The sequence below is a fragment of the Sinocyclocheilus grahami genome, unplaced genomic scaffold (assembly GCF_001515645.1).
Source record: "Sinocyclocheilus grahami isolate Dianchi unplaced genomic scaffold, SAMN03320097.WGS_v1.1 scaffold226.1, whole genome shotgun sequence".
Classification (NCBI taxonomy): Eukaryota; Metazoa; Chordata; class Actinopteri; order Cypriniformes; family Cyprinidae; genus Sinocyclocheilus; species Sinocyclocheilus grahami.
Window position 1 is genome coordinate 1,242,581 of NW_015505405.1, and position 14,152 is coordinate 1,256,732.

Genomic DNA, 14,152 nt, shown 5'->3' on the forward strand with positions numbered 1-14,152 from the left:
TTGAGATGAAATGTTTATATATATATATATATATATATATATATATGAACTGAAAGAGTTGGTGGAGGCTTTATAGAACTCGTTAAACCATGGTGTAGCTTGTAGTTTATAGCCTACATTTAGCTACGTTAATACTTCTTTCAACTGTATTTAGGCTTCGAAAACGTTGTGTTCATTTGTGAAGATCATCATGATGAACAAAACATGTAAGTATCATAAACTTTTGCTGGTCACAGAGTCTATTTTCTGCAATAATTCAAAATCCAATGAAACAGTCCTATTAGGTTTTTGTTGAAGGAACTGGGGTTTTGCTAACTTCCGGGTACAATTAAGCCCAAATTGCATAGAAAAAGGCAGTTGTTTACTGAAAAGAATGAAAGTGACTTCATTTCAGTATTCAGAGCACAGCGTTACTTTACAAGTGTTGTGGAAGTCTCTTTTGAACTGTAGCTTGCCAAGTTAGCTATTTGTGATCTATAGCAGTTAAGCAACTTCTAGTTAAAAAGATTCAAGCTAATAAAGTTACAAGGCCTCAGGCTACAAAGTAGGACAACAAGCTGCTAACACGCGCACACACACACACACACACACACACACACACACACACACACACACACACACACACACACACACACACTATATTTGGAATACTGGTGATTTATTTAATGCATACTATTTATATGTATGCAACAGTTCAGATAGTAGCATGCTACGTTATTATGTAACTTGTGACGGTGTCTATTTTGCAATTAAAATGACCATTTTGCATTTTGCATCCAATTTTGACTGTCCAATCAAAAAGTCTAGAAGGAGATAAATGGCACCTTCTGTTTCAGTTTGATGTGTTGCATTGTGGGATATAGTACTCATCAGCATGTATTCTGGTTGTTTAGTGCAAATGTTGGTAAGTGTAGTATTTAATTATTATTACCACAAAAATTACTTGTAAATTGTAGGCCATGTATCTAAAAACATAAATCAACCAAAACACCTGCCATACTTATATTCGCCAAATTGGATTTTTCTGGTCTTATTAAAAGAGCAATCCATCAAATCAGATATCTGATCTTACCTGTTCAAGAACAATTAAATGTCTAAACAACCACTTGCCCTAAGAGCGTGTTTACATATGCATATAAACATTTTTCTATAAACACTGGATTTGTATCTCTCTGAAGTAAATTGCGGAACTACATCAATCAGTCTTTTTTATGACAGTGGCATCTGATAACAAGCCTTACCCTTTATAATGTTTACCAAGATACACACATACTGTGTGCTTACGGAATTGGGGAGATTCCTGCCTCGATCTGCTTAATTGTGTCCATAAATCTTATTGTAGAACGTCGACTGATGGAAAAGAGGTTTAGTGAGTGAGGTGTGCAAATAATGTTTCCTAGAGGGCTCCGCAGCTGGAATGAACAGGCTTCTTGACATGTTTGAACTTAGAATTGAGGCAGGGATAAGCAAAAAAAAAACATACACTGACATATATAGATTAGAGCTGTCCATTGATTTAAAATTTGAATCAAATTAATTACATGACATGCTAATTAATCAATTACATGCATCAATATTTGCTGGGAAATTCCCCAAATAAAGACAATTCAAAGACATTACATTATTGCGGCTGATGAAAACCTGGAATGTAGACAACATGGAATGAAATCATGGAATACACTCTTAAAAATAAAGGTGCTTAAAAGGTTCTTCACAGCGATGCCATTCAGTCAAAGGTTCTTTAAAGAACCATCTCTTTCTTACCTTTTTATAATCTGAAGAACCTTCTTTCTCCACAAAGAACCTTTTGTGAAACAGAAAGGTCCTTCAGATGTTAAAGGTTCATGGAACCTTTTAGACAAAAAGGTTCTTCTATGGCATCGTGAAGAACCTTTATTTTTAGTGTGTACATGCAAATAGTGGCTTTAGAAAGAAATGAAAATTTCACCACAGTGACATTTCCAACATGCAGTATGTTTAATGCCATCCTGTTATGCAAATGACTGTAGTGGAAAATACATTTTGGTAATTTTTTTAATAAAAATAGCCAACTCCTTTGGCTTGCTAAGGCTAATTTCATAGCTAAGTTTTTAATTAACTAATATTTTCCCACTTTTTGCATAATTTCACAAAATACCTCGATTGCTCTCTAATCTCTTTACAAACAAAAACAATTAAAAATAAATAACTTTATTAGAACCAAATTGGTGGAATTTATTCCTGTGAGATGTTCATAATTGGAAAAAAAAAAGATTTATTTAATTCACTTTTTTGTTTAGATAATAATTTAAAACATGTGACAATTCATATTTTTTGAATGAATCTTCATATTTAAAAATTGAAAGTCTAGATGTAGGACAAGCGGAAAAGAACAACATTTTTGCATAGGTATATGAAGTAGCAAAAATAAATGTTAAAAGTATGAATAAAAATAAATAAAGTAAGTTACAATGGGACTTTCAGACATACAACATAAAACCGTCGAAACTGCTATTTTTGTCTGCAGTATATTTTTAATTGATGGTCTATGTACACATGTTGATCATCTTTGTCTTGCACCATGAGTGCTGCATTAAAAAAAAAGAGATCCTTGTGTTCAATTTCTTTCTATTGCATTCTATGCAGCTGTTTTTGAACGCAGGAACGCATAACCTGTGAATGCTTCAGGTTCTCATTTGTGCTGTCACACAGTGGGTTACTTCACGCTAGTATTGCCTCAATGCAGGAAAACCCCTCGTTACGGAATTGTATGATTAATTGCCTAAATGTGTTTCTGCAATATACAGTGGGTACGGAAAGTATTCAGACCCCCTTAAATTTTTCACTCTTTGATATATTGCAGCCATTTGCTAAAATCATTTAAGTTCATTTTTTTTTCTCATTAATGTACACACAGCACCCCATATTGACAGAAAAACACAGAATTGTTGACATTTTTGCAGATTTATTAAAAAAGAAAAACTGAAATATCACATGGGTTTTTCTGTCAATATGGGGTGCTGTGTGTACATTAATGAGGAAAAAAAATTAACTTAAATGATTTTAGCAAATGGCTGCAATATAACAAAGAGTGAAAAATTTAAGGGGGTCTGAATACTTTCCGTACCCACTGTATATATTTTAAATATAATTAACTAAATTAATGCACTATATTGACAGGCCTAATACAGATGCAGCGTTATAGCCGAAGATACTACAGGTAAAACCTCATGAATACAAGAACCAAACATACACACAGTTAACCTCACAAACAAATGTTAACACAGACCATAATCCGGTTAAAACTGACAGATATAATTTATTTTCCACTGACGGCTAATAGTTTATGCCACACTATCTCATGCGGTACGTCAAAATTCTTTCAGTTTGGAATTGTTTGAACAACAGCGGCGTGGTTATCCCTTTTTTCTGAGCGGATGACTGTGCGGTGACAGTGAATGATGTATTTTTTCTCCTTTCTGCAGGATTTCTTTTAAACAAACATGTGAAGGCCTTTGTGTCAGCCTGTCTGTATTTTGCCGTTTCAAAACCTCGTCTTCTGAGCCGCCCGTGTTAATAATCACCTTGACTTCCATCAGGCTTTAACATGAAACAATACATCCGCGCTGCCTTGAACCGCACTTCAATGAGCTTAAAGCCATACGGCCTCCCCAGCACCCAAACACACACTTTTATGCAAATAGTGTGTCTTTGTACTCGTGAATATGAAAGGTGTTATTAAATCTTATTTTGCATTATTCTGGTTTGAGGGATAAATCTATCAAAGAAGCTCCAAATTCAATAAGTTATGTATATTTTTTTCTTGTTTTTATTTATTTGAACATTTTTTAATTAAGCGCCATTGTCAGTAGATGATGTGTCGTGTAAGTTGTGGGCTACCGACGGAGAGACAGAGAGGAAATGACAGAGAGACGCTTGTGAAGTGTATAAATGGACTACATGAGTGGCTGCTATGTGCTGTTTTAATGTAAAGTGAATTGTGGATAAAACTGCTAAAACTGAAGGCAATTTAAGCTGCTGGTGAGATGTTGTTTTAAGCCCCACAGGTCAGGTGGGCCAATCCCACTGACCCCTGTCAACACCGTCATAATTTAGTGGTCTGTCTGTGTATGTGCGTTTGCCTCTGTAGGCTCTGTATTTCATATGCTGCTCAGTAAAAGATGAAAGAAATATGAATAACTGATCATTTAATGTTAAGGGGAGGAGTTGGAAAAAACAAGAGGGCTTGGTGATGTCACTCGAAACAGTTGTTTCAAAAGCAGAGGAATTTAGTACAATTTTTATTTCATGCACAATAAGACCAGTGATGTTTATTTAGAAAGCAATAAGACTAATTTTCAATTTATCTTGACTTTAAACAAAAGCAATGATCCCCGTTTGAAAACAACAATTAATTTGCTGTTACAAGCTACTTACAAAAAGTAGTACTTTGCGACTACTACATTGCAGCTCTTTTGGAATTTTAACTGCGACTATGTATTTCACAATTTTGACTTTATTTCTCATAACTGGGATACTTATATGTAAACATGTATGAAGTCTTCCCCCAACCATTCATGGAATTTTCCGTAATTTATGAGACAATGCTTTCCCGCCATTGACAGAATTTTCCGGATTTTTGTGTTTTCAATGGTGTATGGTAGGAGGCGCTGTTACACATCTTCTGAAAGAGTATTGATAGTCTGGATCAAAACACAGCACAGAAGAAGCAGAAACAATGCATACGTAAAATAACGCGATCATCCAACATGAATCATTATATAAATCAAAACTGCCTGATGTTACCGAATGAAATTACGATCCAGGAAGTGGTATAGGAATGTGCAAACAACAATTAATGTGCTGTTACAAGCTACTTACAAAAAGTAGCACTTTGCGACTACTACATTGCAGCTCTTTTGAAATTTTAACTGCGACTATGTATTTCACAATTTTGACTTTATTTCTCATAACTGGGATAATTATATGTAAACATGTATGAAGTCTTCCCCCAACCATTCATGGAATTTTCCGTAATTTATGAGACAATGCTTTCCCGCCATTGACAGAATTTTCCGGATTTTTGTGTTTTCAATGGTGTATGGTAGGAGGCGCTGTTACACATCTTCTGAAAGTGTATTGAAAGTCTGGATCAAAACACAGCACAGAAGAAGCAGAAACAATGCATACGTAAAATAACGCGATCATCCAACATTACATAAATCAAAACTGCCTGATGTTACCGAATGAAATTACAATCCAGGAATCGTGGAATAGGAACGTGCACGCTTTTGATGTGTTTATTGAAGCGATCTGTTCCATCAGTTTTGATCATAGATGTGAATCTTTCAGATGTTCTCTTGGGCAAAAACGTGATTTTCTCGACTTTGTTTACAATGTTGCTTTTTTAATGAAACTTACTCATATTCAAGTGTTGACAAAACGTTAAAAAGTTTTTTTTTGTTTGTTTGTTTAAATGAAGAGGCTCTGTTCTTTCTTTTGACATATTGCATTTTCAGATATTCATACAACAAAATATTCTGGGGCCATTACAATTTAGTGAAAATGATCAAAAGTGCTGGCGGGGAAGTTTTAATATTTATATATATTTGCAATAAAAAATACGTTTCCCGTCATTTTTTATTTATATATCACAGTTGTGATTTCATTTGTAGTAATTGACATCTCTCAACATTTATTTCTAACAGTTGTGACTGTGTTTCACAACTGCAACTTTATTCTCGTAATTTTCCAACATTCCAACATTATATCTATTAATAGTCACTAAATTGTAACAACAATTGTTTTTTTTCACAATTGCAGCTATTTCTCATAATTTTGAATTTATACAGTATATCAACATTTTGACTCACAATTCTTGACCTTTATTTTTAACAGTTGCGACATTATATTATAACCATTCATATAATTCCTGTCTCATAACAGTGACTATATCTCACAATTCTGTTTATTTATTGTAATTGAATTTGGCTCCATAAAGAGTGGACCACTGGAAACACTGAGTGATGACTTGGTTATAAATCAACTGGTACAATGAAATCAATCGTCCAAATGAATCTGCTAAATATCAATTGGAATTTTCCAAATGTATTTCTCAATATAAACATGAATTTATATGAATATCTTTGATTGGTGCCACCCTTTCAATGTCTTGCACACTCTTAAAGTTAGATTTGTCACACTAAACACTTAATAAATTGAGTTTGCATCTCCTATTTTTTAACCCTTTAGCCCATGAATGAACTCAGCAAGCCGAGAATATTTAAGCACAATATGGTCTTTCTGTCAGTCAGTCAGTGTTTTCAGGTTCGTTAAGTGAGTCTGTAGTGTGTAAGAGCGAACCTTGTCAATCAGAGCTTAGACAGAAAGTGATGGAATCTTCTGACGCAATCTCTGAAAGCAGCCGCACAAGAAAGGTCTCACGCTTTCAATTAAAATGTCCATCAGGGATTACACACACACACTTACATGTATACACAAACACGCACACACTTATGCTCTGTTCTCTAAGTGTGGCCTTGGCACTTACAAAGAGCTTACAAATCCCGCTTTTGCCTGCAGGCACCCCGGCTCAATGCTACACAAGTACTCTATTCTTTCTCTCTCGCTGTCTGTGTCTCTCATTCTGTACATACACATATTTGCATGTTACACTTTCAGATACAATTTGTTTTAATCTATTTGTATGTAATTATGCTACATTTAAGCTTGTCATATTTTTTAAATTGCAACCAGGAACTGGAATCGGATACCGTTTAATGATTCTGATTCCTTAAGTGTTCTATTAATGACTCTTTTTATTAGAAAGTAGCACCCCAATCCAATAATTAGTCTCAAGTATACACTAGAGTAACAGCACGTAGTTAATTAGTAATAACAGTAGTTCTCGGTTTCGTCATGCCAAAAGTCATGAATTGTTCTTAGTAAAGAACCACTTCAAAGATTCAGTTGGTGAGTGATTCATTAGACTGACTCAAACTTATATCTTCCCGATGTCCAAATATGCCCAATTTCCTGCTATGCCCTTTCAGAAAAAAAGGTACAAAAGCTAGGTAGGTACAAAAGCTAGGTAACACTACAAAAGTGCACCTTTTTCTAAATTTTAACAACAAATTTTGTACTTAATGCACTTAGTCCAACTAAAGATATACTGAAGTATATTTGATTGTGCTAAAGTGAAACTATTGCACTTCAGGTACACTTTAAATATCTTGCATTTAAAGACTGATATTATACAGAGATCATGCAATCCTTATTAATAGTAACATTTAAAACACATTTTTAGGCGTAATATTAAGAAGTGTGCATTGTACAATAAAGAAATACTCCAAATTAAGTTTAATTATAATTTTATATCCGTAAATCTTAAGTAATGTGAAGTATACTTAGTTTAAAATAAATGTATTTTAAATAAATGATGGCCTAGTATTTGTAATTTTTTTTAACTAGGGTACTTTTGTACCTTTTTCTGAAAATGTATAGTATGCAAAAGCAGTATGTAAAATGGGAAGTATGTCCGGATATGATACACTGAACACTTTCCTGTTACATAAGACCATGAGATTTGTCATATTCATATATGGTAGGCAACCAGTGTGGCTGATATCATAGGTCACATGACAACGGCAATATGGTGGATGTGCAGTACTTTGTCTGTATGTAATATGATTGCATTCATACTACACACATATTTTGTGAATTTGTGATTTTAAGACTTTTTGAGACTGACACTTTATAAAAAAAAAATATATAAAAAAAAACCCGGCTCAGAGTTATTCCTTTAAAGAATTAGACTACATTGGTCATGCTTTTTGATGTTGTTTATTTTTCCATTGTACTTTAAATTCAGTAGCGGTGCAACGTTGCATGAACAGTGTTGCCGGAAACATTAAGACACTGTCGTTGTGTTCCACTTGCATATGTGCAAGTATGCAAATGTTTAAAAACCGCTAACGTAAAGGAAAATCACTTACTGTATGAAGAGTTTATCGAGAACTGATGAATGGTTCTGTCTTCATTCCTGGAAAAGCAACTTTAGATTCTAAAGCAATTTCGTCATTGTATATGCAGCATTAAACACACTAAGAAACGAAACTGAAAAGGAAACGAAATGGAACAAAGAAGGGCGCCAAATGAAACTTTGTCTTGCATAGATGTTAAAATCTACATGAAAAATGTAGCATGAATTTATTTAGGTCAGACAGTAGTTTGCATACAGTGACAGCACACTTAACAGATCAACATTAGCTTGTAGTAGTCTGTGTACAGTACTTTTGTGTATGTTTGTTTAAGGCTCAGAATGGATTTGTTCACACAGGGCAGATGACACGTTAAACCAGGTTGATTTATGAATGCATTGAGTGCAGACACTAAACGAAATGAACACCGTCTCTGATACAAAAGCACAACAGGGACATTCCATTCTTCGCTGTGCGTCCGACCAGACGGCTGTGTTGTAAGAAAGAGGGGGGTGCGAGCACCAGACATACCTGTCAAGGCAAGGCCATATCAGGTGCTGTTCACAGGAGTTCAGGTAGCTGTTGAATGGAGGGGGTCAGAGGTCAGGGCAGACCCTCTCAACAGGGGGCTGGAGAGCTGAGCTGCCCCTCAACTCTTATGTGGGCATCTCAGATTTTTGCCTTCTGATCATAATTGAAGTGTTGTCATGCAATAGCAAGATGACAGATTTTGTTTACTTATTTCCATTTTTAAATATTTCATTATATTTAAATGTTCTCTCATTGTAAAATGAAGCGCTTAGCTACCTAAAAATAGGTTTAATCATATTCACAATACAGAATGGCCTCGACGAGCTTACTGCTTAATAAAATCGTTATATATTCAAAGTATTAAAGAAAACAAAAGTTGTCGTAATTTACTCCGTGTCATGTCGTTCCAAATTCATAAGATCATCGCAAACTAAAATATTTTTTGGTTACACTTTATTTGATGGTGTCCTTGTTACAGTGTAATTATACATTTAAAGGAACACTCCACTAATTTTGAAAATTACTGAGCAATATTAATTAACTACATGTACTCTATGGTTAGGACACCATAAGTGTTACCTATTTTTATATTGAATTCATTGATTTCTTTATATCACGAACATATGATATATTTATTTATATTTATACAACAGTTCTTTCTGGTCCTCGAATCTGATTGGCTGAGAGGAGTGCGATATTCTAGTGATAACAGAACTCCAACCGTTTCACTGTTTGTATCGCTCTGCTTGCGGTATTTCGCACAGCGAGTGACATGGCGGGCGCCCAAATCCACTCAAATTTGGTAAATAATACTGTTTTGTTTCACAGAATGAAGTTTTAAGAGTTTATTTTTAGGTGAGAATGTACTTGTTTAGACTTCAAATATGCGGTTTGTTAATAAAGGTAATTGAAATTGATGTAATTGATGTATTTGAAAATGTCCTTTGTTTTCGGAGGTGTGAGCTCCAGGGCATTGATTAAAATGTTATTTTATTAAGCAAATTTATTATTCATATGACAGCATTTGTGACATATGGTTGAGTATTTAAAAAAGTTCCTGGTTTACTTAAAGTAAAGGAAAAAAAGAGCATAAATGGAAGATATGTTGAAGCACTTACAATGAAAATTTAAATTACAATGAAAAATCTTTTGTATCCTAAATATTTGTATAGTTACATTTTTACCATTTTATAGATATATCTTCTAGATCACTTACCTCTGCCCCCAATCACTTTTATAGAGTATGAAAAAGAATAGGAAAAGTGTACAATGACAGTTTTAGTTTCAGTGTACCATTAAATAAAATTTAGGTATAGAGGTAGGATTAGCCATTAATAATTTAAAGCTAAAATGTCAAAAGCAGTACCAAAGTTGCATTATTTCCATTATGTGGACATACATTGTCAATCAAATATGGGACAACTTTTACAATAGCTGTAAATGTATCACTTCATAACAAGTAAATCTGCATTAATATCACCAAATTTTAACTGTTGTTGCGGTGTGTTGCTGTATAACTGTATTATGTTAAATTGACATCCCATATAACCCGAATTCACCCAACTACACCCTGTAACCTTTACTAAGAAACAGAGAAAGTTTATCTTTAATCCAAACATATTGGATTGCAGACATATTTCATCATGTATTGATGCATCTTTCATTAGATGTAAGGATCTATCTTCCATTAGCTCCTTATCTGTCCCTCTGAATTTAGCATTGTACATTTGCATCTTAATTTATAATACATGATTAATTTCTTATCTGGACTTCAGCATGGAAATACATCCCCTTATGTCTTGATAAACCATCATTTCGATTTTAATTTAATGAAAACATATCATTGATTTTTTTTAAAGATTGTTTTCGTTCGTTTGATTCGGATTAACATGAATACACCACTATAATATTAGTCTGAATATCTGAAATCTTTATCAACTTAATGTGTTCTTGAGAAAAGCGTAGTTAATCTATCATGAACCCTTTAATGAGTGCAGTTTTAAACCGGTTTTTAATTTTGCTATTGCTTGCCACACAAACACTAAAACCTGTTGCGACCAGCATACTTACTTGCTTACTGTATCCATATAGTACAGAGATGTTGTTTTACACCTGACGATAAATAAAGTATGCAGTAAATCACACGCTACATGAGGTAAAGTATCCCACAATGCAATGCAGTCTACTTAAATGAACCAGAAGCAATATCAGCTCTTATTTATTATTATTTATTAATTATCAAGATATGTAATACAAATACTGGTGCAGCACATGTCAAGCACGTACATGCGGTGGTTAACCGATGCGAACGCATAAATATGTTTGTTTTATTGTGCAAATAATCATTTGTTTGCAGTATTCCTAATTTGATGATTGGCCATATAATTACTGGTTTTTAGAACACACCCTTACTAACAAAGACATGCACAGTTATCAGACATGCAAATGTATGTACAAATATGGACATAACAATTAAATGTGCATTTGTTTTATTTGCATTAGTAAAATGACATTCCGTTTCCTTGAAATAAAGTCTTTTCTGAGAATTACCATTGTTTGTGTAGTCTTCTTGCACTCAAAATCATTATATCAGTGTCTATGTTGGTGGACAGTGGCTTTTAGATGTATTGTTGACAATCGATACGTTTGAAGGTTAGAATACTAGTCCATTTTTTTTATTTTACATTGGTTTATCAAAATCTGATGAGGAAAGGATGAGTTAGAATGAGTATACACACACACACACACACACACGTTTGTTTCTGTGAATTGTGGGGACTTTCCGTAGACTTCTATTACTGTTATACTGACCAAACAATATTTTTTATCCCCTAACCCTAAACCTACCCCTTACAGAAAACCTATTTGCATTGTTACACTTTCAGATAAACATAATTTACCATTTTCAATATTTTTCAATAATTTTCCCCTCGTGGGGAACAATTTCAGATTTTACTATCCTTGTGGGGTCCACACAATAAAGCATAAACAAATATACACACACACACACAGGTTTGTTTTTATGGGGTTTATGGGGACTCTCCATAGGGGTAATGGTTTTTCTACTGTAAAAACCGTATTTTCTATTGCCCTACACCAACCCTACCCCTAAACCTACCCCTCACAGGAAACTGTCTGCATTTTTAGACTTTCAAAAAAACTAATTCTGAATTATTTATAAACCTTTTGAATTATGGGGACACTGAAAATGTCCTCATAAATCACCTTCTCGTTGTAATACCTATGTCATATCCATGTTAATATACAATTTTGTGTCCTCATAAACCACATAAACATTCACACACACACACACACACACACACACTCTCCCTCTGATTATTTGATTGTGACATCACTAGAGGTGTGAAATTATCAGGATGCATTTGTTTAAATGAAATTTAACAAATAAAATGCCTCAAGGTTACGTATGTAACCCTAGTTCACCGAGGGAACGAGACGCTGCGTCGAACGCTTTGGGAATGCCTTCAGCGTGACCACGCTCTGAATCGTGTGTGTAATCAGACCAATGGATGGACGTGACGTCATGGACGTTCTGACGTGTGACCAAGAAGCTATAAAAGCATGTGCGGTGGAGACAGCGGTAGCTTCTGGTAGAATGAAGGAAGCGCTCGCAGGGATGCCGGAAGTATGGCAGGAGACGCAGCATCTCGTTCCCTCTGGGAACTAGGGTTACATAAATAACCTTGAGGCGTTCCCCTTCAGGAACTCAAGCTGCGTTGAATGCTTTGTGAATGAGGATGCCCCCGCCGCCAGACTTTCAAGTCCCTGCGTAGTGTGTATGAACTTCAGTACAACTACGGCAAGAGGACGGAGGAACCAGGAGCAGTACGAATATCGAGGTCGTAGAACCAACCCACAGGGTTACATATATCCTGCATAGCCACACCCGACAGGAAAGTCTTGGAGGCTGCTACACATCGGGTGGAGTGAGCCTTGACCCCCAAGGGTGAGGGAAGACCAGAGGACTCGTGAGACATAGCAATGGCATCAACGATCCACAGACTGACGGTCTGCTTAGTGGCAGGCAGACCCCTCTTGGAAGGACCATAACAGACAAATAACTGGTCAGACTTCATGGCAGCCCTGTGGACACATGCAATTTAGCTTCTGCTGGTCAGGCTCTCGAAAGGGAGGAGGACAGAAAGCCTGAAGTACGATGGGCCGTGGTACTGAGGAGGGCACTTTAGGGACGTACCCTGGCCTAGGGTACAGAAAAGCTTTGGTCAAGCCGGGCGCAAAGTCTAGGAAGGAGGGGTCCACTGACAAGGCCTGCAAATCTCTGATTCTTTTCAGAGAAGTGATGGCTAATAAGAAGACCGTCTTAAGTGTCAGAGCCTCCAGGACCACGGCCAGGTCCCATGATGGAACACGAGGATGTACAGGAGGCCTCAGCCCCAGCACACAGCGGAGGAAACGTGTAACTAGGGGTTGTCTTCCCACTGACTGACCACAGAGAGAGGCGTTGTAAGCTGTTATAGCCGCCACGTACACCTTCAGGGTGGAGTGGGTCAACCCTGCAGAGAATCGAGCCTGCAAGAACTCCAGCACTGAACCGACCGGGCAGTTAACTGGGTCAAGCTGGCAATCTCTACACCAGGAAGTGAAGAGTTTCCACTTCAAGGGCATACAGTTTCCTCGTTGAGGGAGCTCTGGATTGGAGGATGGTCTCAACAACCTCGGTTGAGAGACCGGAAGCTACGAGTTGTGCCCTCTCAGAGGCCACACCCACAGCTTCCACAGCTCTAGGCGGGGGTGAAAGATCGTACCCTCCGCCTGTAAGAGGAGAGGCCTCCCGATGGGAATCTCCAATGGAGAGCCGTCGAGAAGGGAAATCAGGTCCAAGAACCACACTTGGTCCAGCCAGAACGGGGCTACTAGCAGCAGACGGACCCTGTCCTGGCGCACTCTCTCCAGAACTCCCGGGAGCAGAGCAATCGGAGGAAAGGCGTACAGACGAAGCCTCTGCCACGTCTGTACCATGGCATCCAGCCCCAGTGGAGCTGGATGAGTCAGAGAGAACCAGAGGGGACAGTGCGATGTCTGAGTCGCAAACAAGTCCACCTGAGCCTGGCCATACATTCTCCAGATCTGACACACCACCTCTTGGTGGAGCCTCCATTCACCGGGCCTCGGCCCCTGTCTCGACAGGTTGTCTGCTCCCTGATTGAGATGCCCAGGGATGTGAACTGCTCTTAGTGAAAAGAGTTTCCCTTGGGCCCACACAAGGATCTGGTGCGCCAGCTTGTACAAGGGGCGCGAACCACCTCCCTGGTGGTTGATGTACGAGACCACCGATGTGTTGTCGGTGTGTACCAACACATGGCGATCTCTTAGGTCTGGGAGAAAGTGCTTCAATGCTCAAAATATGGCCAGCATCTCCAGGCAGTTGATGTGCCACATGTGATGGCGGCTGCTCCACAGACCGCGGGCAGGGTGGCCACTCATGACTGCACCCCAACCGGTGAGGGACACATCTGTCGTTAACGTTACGTGATGACAAGGAACTCCCAGCACCGGCCCCTGTGACAAGAACCAAGGTTTCCTCTACTTGTCTAAGGCACGAAAGCATCGCCACGTGACCTTGATCATGCAAAGTGGATTTCCTCTCGAGGAAAACCCCTTGGTCTTGAGCCACCACTGTA